This window comes from Lipotes vexillifer, unplaced genomic scaffold, assembly GCF_000442215.2.
Source record: "Lipotes vexillifer unplaced genomic scaffold, Lipotes_vexillifer_v1.1 scaffold1397, whole genome shotgun sequence".
NCBI classification, from domain to species: Eukaryota; Metazoa; Chordata; class Mammalia; order Artiodactyla; family Lipotidae; genus Lipotes; species Lipotes vexillifer.
This window is the reverse complement of record NW_006794257.1, coordinates 534,397-541,763: the sequence shown is the minus strand read 5'-3', so window position 1 is coordinate 541,763 and position 7,367 is coordinate 534,397. Positions and strand designations below refer to the sequence as shown.

The following is a 7,367-nucleotide window of genomic DNA, read 5'->3' as shown; positions in this document are numbered from 1 at the left end:
AAAGAGTGGATGAGACAGTAATTGATTTCTTCCAAGAGGATCCATCACCCATGACTCTCACTGTTCTTATACATCATTAGTCAGACAAAAGAAAGTTTCCTAATGGGGTTTTAGATTCTCCTAAACAAAAAAAAAAAAAAAAAAAAAAGAATTTCCAGATGTTTTAATTATTAAATTTCAAAATTGTATGATACATCATGTTTTTGTTATTCTCAACTAACGGATAAAGAAAGTCATTTAGCATGAAATTTAATTAAAAAGTGGAACTAATATTGGACAGAATCAAAATAGAAGGTCTAATGAATAAGGTCTCTAGAATGAAGTTTTTGCCATAGGTACCTCACAGTTATGGAGTGGTCAAAATAGTGTAATTTAATTACCCTACATAGGGGAATGTATTGGAGACAGATGAAAGATAAGACATTTAAATGACTGAGCACCCGGAAGCTGCCCATCCCTCCAGCTTGCTGGCACCTGGAGTCCGCACTACTGGACTAAGGACACCTGAGTGTCTTCTGCGCTCTCCCCGCCGGCCCGTGACCCCTGCCTCGCGCCCAATGGTGAGCAGTGTGTTGTGCCATTGCGTGGCTTCCCCGCCGCCGGACGCCGCAGCCCCCGCCTAGCCGTCCGCCTCATCGCCGGCGTCCGTGGACCCTTGCGGCAGCGCCGTCTGCGGGGGCCCGGACCACTGGCTGCGCCTTTGGAGCCTTTTCCAGACTCTCAAGTCAACCGCGAAGGCCGCCTGTGTGTCAACGACCTGGCCATGGGACTTCGGCTCCTGGGACTGCACCGCACAGAGGGCGAGCTCCGGAAAATTGTACAAGCTGGCGACAAAGACCTCGATGGGCAGCTAGACTTTGAAGAGTTTGCCCATTATTTCCAAGATCACGAGAAGAAACTGAGGCTGGTATTCAAGTTTGGACAAGAAGAATGATGGACGGATCGACGCGCAGGAGATCATGCAGTCCCTGCGGGACCTGGAAGTCAAGATACCTGAACAGCAGGCAGAAAAAATCTTCAAGAGCATGGACAAGAGTGGTACGATGACCATCAACTGGAACGAGTGGCAAGACTATCGCCTCCTGCATCCCATGGAAAACATCCCTGAGATCATCCTGTACTGAAAGCATTCCACGATCTTCTATATGGGTGAGAATCTGACAGTCCCCGATGAGTTCACGGCAGAGGAGAGGCAGACAGGGATGTGGTGGAGATACCTGGTGGCTGGTGGTGGGGCAGGGGCCGTATTGAGAACCTGCATGGCCCCCCTGGACAGACTCAAGGTGCTCATGCAGGTCCACGCCTCCCGCAGGAACAACATGTGCATCGTGGGTGGCTTCACCCAGATGATTCGAGCAGGAGAGGCCAAATCACTCTGGCGGGACAACGGCATCAACGTCCTCAAAACTGCCCCCGAGTCGGCCATCAAGTTCATGGCCTATGACGCAGATCAAGTGTCTCATTGGGAGTGACCAAGAGACTCTGAAGATTCGCGAGAGGCTTGTGGCAGGGTCCTTGGCAGGGGCCATCGCCCAGAGCAGCAGCTACCCGATGGAGGTCTTGAAGACCCGCATGGACCTGCACAAGACAGGCCAGTACTCAGGCATGCTAGACTGTGCCAGGAAGATCCTAGCCAGAGAGGGCATGGCCGCCTTCTACAAAGGCTATGTTCCCAACATGCTGGGGATCATCCCCTACGCTGGGATAGACCTGGCCGTCTACAACATGCTCAAGAATGCCTGGCTGCAGCGCTATGCAGTGAACAGCACATACCCCAGAGTGTTTGTGCTCCTGGCCTGTGGCACCATGTCCAGCGCCTGTGGCCAGCTGGCCAGCTACCCACTGGCCCTGGTCAGGACCCAGATGCAGGCCCAAGCCTCCATTGATGGCTCTCCAGAGGTGACCATTATCAGCCTCTTCAAACAGATTCTGCGGACCGAGGGGGCCTTTGACCTGTACTGGGGGCTGGCCCCCAACTTCAGGAAGGTGATTCTGGCCGTGAGCATCAGCTACATGATGTACGAGAACCTGAAGATCACCCTAGGCGTGCAGTCGTGGTGACAGGAGGGAGGCCAGCCCACCCACGGACTCGCTGATCCTGGGCCTGCAGCCCCGGGGTGTGTGGCCATCTCATTCTGTGAATGTGCCAACACTGAGCTGACTTAAGCCAAGCTGTGAAAACCCTATAGGATGCACCTGCAAGGGTGAGGGCAGAGCCGGCAGGCCCACGGTGTTTGTCCTGCTGACCCTGGCTGACCCTCGTGTGCGTCCCAGGGAAGACCTGTGGGTGTTCCTCAGGGTCCAGGGCTCAGCAGAACACAGGCTCGCACATGTGGGGATAGGACGTTTCCTGTGGTACCTGCCGAATAGCTGGGCTGGGAAGCTGGCTTAGTTCTTCCATCACGACCTCACAGCCAGACCATTGGTGCAGGGCACCTTCAGGCCCACCTTGCTTCCTTCCTTGCTGATGTTTTAAATGGTAGGAGGAGGGCCCGTAGCCCACTCCCCATGCTGCTCCTCTCCGCTCAGTCCATGGGGAAGGGTAATTCTACCCGACCTAAGCCTGACATCCCAACTGGCAGCACAGCCACTGGCAGGGAAGAGGGAGGAGTCTGGCTTCTGAGCTGCCCTGCAGACGGGCACATGGATCCCCGTGTGCATGACGAGGTCAAGGCTGCCTGGCGTCCTGGCGCATGGCTTCATGGGTCCTGGGACCCAGAGGGCCTCTGCTGCCTGCTGCTGGGGGGCTCTTGGGGCTCTAAGCTGGCCCCAGCCTCTGTCAGGACTGGTACCAGCTCAGAACTAACTCCCTCTTCCTCCCCACTGGCATGAGGGTAGTGGGCATTGTGTTGAAGCAAGAAGGGAAGTTTCTGCCCTGAGTCTGCACGCCCTGGTGAGAGAAGGAAAAGGTGTTCAAGGCCTTAATTATGTATTGTTGGAAAAGACAACCTGGACAAATGTACATGTTCTGTTCTTCCAGAGGGAAGACAAAGAGAGCCAATGGCTTGGCTGACTGCATTAAAGTCTATTTCTGACACCCTGGGGATTCATGTCCAATCCCATCTGGGGCAAAGTGGGACCAGCCTCACATTCCAGTGATGCAATATATCACACTGCTTGGAGCCTATTTATTTTGTATTTATTTGAACAGAGTTATGTCCTAACTATTTTTATAGATTTGTTTAATTAATAGCCTGTCATTTTCAAGTTCGTTTTTTACTCATATTAATGTTCCTGGTTGACTGCACCTTCCCATCACCTGTGAGATGGGGTGCGAAGAGGAAGGAGGGGGCCGTGGGAGTGACCCTTCTTGATGCTGCATCGTGTCTGTCCAAAGAAATTCCTCTCGGAACTGGTGACAGAAGAAAGGCAAGAAGGCAGAAGGGCCCTGATCATGGAGAGACAGTCCTTTGGCGGGTCAGGGCAGGACCAGCACCTAGGAAGACTTAGGATCTGAGGGTTTGATCAGGGGGCAGGAAGAGTGGGGGAAATCTCAACCCTGTTGAAGATGGAAGTCCAGATCATTTCTTGGACTGGGAGGGATTTCTTTATTCACCCTTTTTGAAGGGCAAGGAAGTGAGATGCCTATCACTGTGAGTTTGGGGTGGGGGCCAGAGGATAGGGAGGCCGGCTCCCCACCCACACCTGTGAAGTGGGCTCCCTCTGTCCTGGGCCCCCCTCTACCCCTGCTCAATAATGCTGGTCAACGTGCAACAGCACAGACACACTTCCACTCACTGGAATGGCCTGATGAGAACAATTTAAATAGGATGCAAAGATCAATGCAAGATTTATTGTTATATGTAAATAGAGTTATAACTGGAATTGGTGACAAACAAATTAAGAAAGACTTGGAAGTTGTCATTTAAAACAGCCTTGTAATAAAGTTGTTTCAGAGATGAAAAAAAAAATGATTGAGCAGTAAACAGGGTAAGCTAGACATAGAAATTGTCCATCATAAGTGTTTTTAGTTCATATCCAGATTTCTCTCTTAAACCTTCAAGACTTTAAGAGGGCCTGTTTGGTTTTCCTTGACTTACTGTAGCACTTGAACTGGAAAACTATAGTAAACCACTGAAAGGAATTAGAGCCAGGGATGATGATAAGCATGCATTCTCACATTCAACAAAAAAAATCAATGAACTTGCATTAGGTTTTAAATGGTTCCTGTTTATACCCAGTAGAACCTCAGAAAGGAGAGTGCAAAATCTTATCATCTTACCAGCGTGCATTCTCTCTCTGCTGTTTCCTCTCCCTCTCTCTCTCTCTCCATATACATATATTTGTTTCTTTTATATTATGTCTCAGTGCGCCCAAGATACAATCCTCTTTGAAGTTGCCATCACAATGTATTTTTGTGGGCTTCTACTTATGGAAGGCTTACATGGCCTAGGATGAAGAATCATATACGGTAGAGCCACTTGTCTATAACAAAGTACAAAGGCAGGGTGTAGAAGCAAGATATCAGTTGAACAGTAGGACTTTCATTTCAAGATCTATTTCTTGAAATGTAGAACACTGGCTCTCTCTTTTTTCGCTCATGCTGCTAAGGTGGTGACTAAATTAATAATTTGATTGCAAGGTATGAAGTTTATTAATAAGGAGCATGGGAGTGGCAAATAAGAATGAGATTACAGAACAGTGATGATAGTAGTTAGTATCAAGCATTAAAGCCACCCCCTCTGCACAATTAAATTCAGTGCTGAACATTTGGAAACTATAGAAGCTAATAAAAAATTGGCTCAGCCCTTCCCAAAGTGAGGGAGATGCAAAGCTATGTAGATACTTTCAAAGCTATATAAATACTTGGAAGTGACGATAGCAGAACTCAGGGCAATGGGCTCATGATTAAACTGACATGAAGAATCTCCAGCTGGAATAATGCAATTCCAAAAAGCAATGTTAGTAGCACTGACTGGCCAGCCAAGGACTGATCTATTCTGGTTCAAATACTGAACACCCTGATTTGAGTTTCTAACTTTGTTCCTCAAAGAGGTGTCAAAATGATTGTAACAATGTTGATTTTCTTCTTTTCCCTACCCTGTAGCCACAGGCATAAGTTCCATCCACAGTATAAGAATGTATGTTTACAATTATAATTCCTGAGTTTGGGAACATTGTTCCTATGTTTCCTTACTTAAGAGAGTATCTGAGTAACCCAAACTCTGGGCACTATCCATACCGAATGTCCATGTTAACTCAGGCAGTCCTAACTTTATTTCATCTCAGCATAGCTATTTTCTGCTGATGAATTAAATAGCAAAATGTTGTTTCAGGTTGTGTTTTAAGGTTGTGTCCTAGAGAGAAATTCAAGAATCAGTTTAGTTAACAGAGCTGCATTTCCTAGCCTACATTTGATTGAATGTGTTCTGTCCACAAAGTGCTTTGGAGCAAAGATGGTAAGTGATATATAATAACTAAATAGACAGAACTATATTGGGGCATTTAGGGTGGGAAACAGAAGAAACATGCCCATTTATAGATGTTGCCATCAGGCTGTTCGAAGGGAAACTGGTGCAAAACGTGTTGTCAATAAAAGCAGATTCAATAACTCATTGTTATTAATATAAGCCAAAATCAATTACTTGGGGAAATATCATTTTTAAATGTTTATTTGATCATCAGGTTTCATACCCAAAGTAGCCATATTTATTAATTTCCTTTCTCCACATCAGTTTTTATCCCATTTTAGTCTTACTACACATTAATAATATGTAGAAGTACACATTACATTTCAACAAATTTAAATTGCTGATAATCTCTAAAAATGCCAGGAATAGAACTATCCTGTTGATACCCATCAGCCCAGAATTAGTGGAAATAATATTATTATTTTAAGTCACTAAGTTTTGGGGGTGATTTTTATGTTGCAACATATATCTAAAAACTTAACATAGAAATAAATAAAACATTTTGAAATTTGTTCAGATTTTTTTAAATGTTTCACATTGATAAAACGTGACCTCCCAAATTAATATTACAGCTCAGTCTCCCACAATATATGGATGGAAAAAATCATACACACACACAAATGCCCACACATATACTCATTCTCACGCACACACTATATTATTAAACAGAACTAACTCAAACATTAAAAGAATAATAAATACTACAAATAAGAGTGGTTCATCCCAGCAAAGCAAGTGTGATGCTAGGAGTATGATGGAGATCTGAATAATGAGGCATTCTCACATATAATCAGAGGGGGAATAAACTGAAACAGCCTTTGGGAAGGCAATATATCAATATCGAAATTTAACATACATATGCTTTTTTATCTAGTAATTCCATTATTAGGTACTTATCTGATGGGAAGGCTGAAATAAAACTATGGCCTAGGACTTCCCTGGTGGCGCAGTGGTTAAGAATCCGCCTGCCAGTGCAAGGGACACGGGTTCAATCCCTGGTCCTGGAAGATCCCACATGCTGCGAAGCAACAAAGCCCGTGCATCACAACTACTGAGCCTGCGTTCTAGAGCCCGCGAGTCACAACTACTGAGTCCACGTGCCACAACTACTGAAGCCCGTGCACCCAGAGCCCATGCTCCACAACAAGAGAAACCACCGAAATGAAAAGCCCATGCACTGCAACGAAGAGTAGCCCCCGCTCACCGCAACTAGAGAAAGCCTGCACACAGCAATGAAGACCCAATGCAGCCAAAAATAAATAAATATGGCCTAATATATACAAGATAGATTATTGATTGTGGCATTGTGTGTAAGAGTTAAAAACTGAAAAATAAAATCTAAATATCCATAAATAAGAAAATGATTGATTTATTTTTAAAATCCTTATTAGGCAGAAGTTTACAATGAATTAAATAAGTGCTTAATATCTCTAAGATGGATGAACTGAAGGAAAAAAAGTATGTTATACAATGATATAGAATACAGTGAGTTGTTGATACTATCTGTATAAAAGGTGTATATGCCTTTTCTTGAACTTGCATACAAAATTTTAAGAAAGAAACACAAGAAAACATTAAAGATATTACAGTAATTAATTTGGTTACTGGGATGGGGAAAGAGGAGAGAGAAGAGAGAAGTTTATTAAATATTTCTATTTGTCTTTTTTATATTCATGAGTAGATGATAGATAGATAGACAGACATTCCATGTTTATGCATTGATCTCGGCACTTTCTGATGCATTTACTTATTTTCCTCAAGTACCTCCTGTCATCATTTTTGTTAGGTAGGCAAGGGTTTTTCATAGTATCTCTCTTTTAATAAAATTTAACAGATTTTATTAAATTTCTTTATCTATTAAAAGAGAGACAATACAAATGTGTACTTTTGAAACAATTATTTCACTTCTAGAAATATACTTTAAGACAATGTTTTGTAAACTATAATTTTATTAAT

At 44.3% G+C, this 7,367-nt stretch overlaps 1 pseudogene; it reads left to right on the top strand.

The window, feature by feature from the left end:
- The first annotated feature begins 557 nt into the window (after positions 1 to 557).
- On the top strand, positions 558 to 2,061 carry LOC103075601 (calcium-binding mitochondrial carrier protein SCaMC-2 pseudogene; annotated as a pseudogene).
- The last annotated feature ends 5,306 nt before the right edge of the window (positions 2,062 to 7,367 follow it).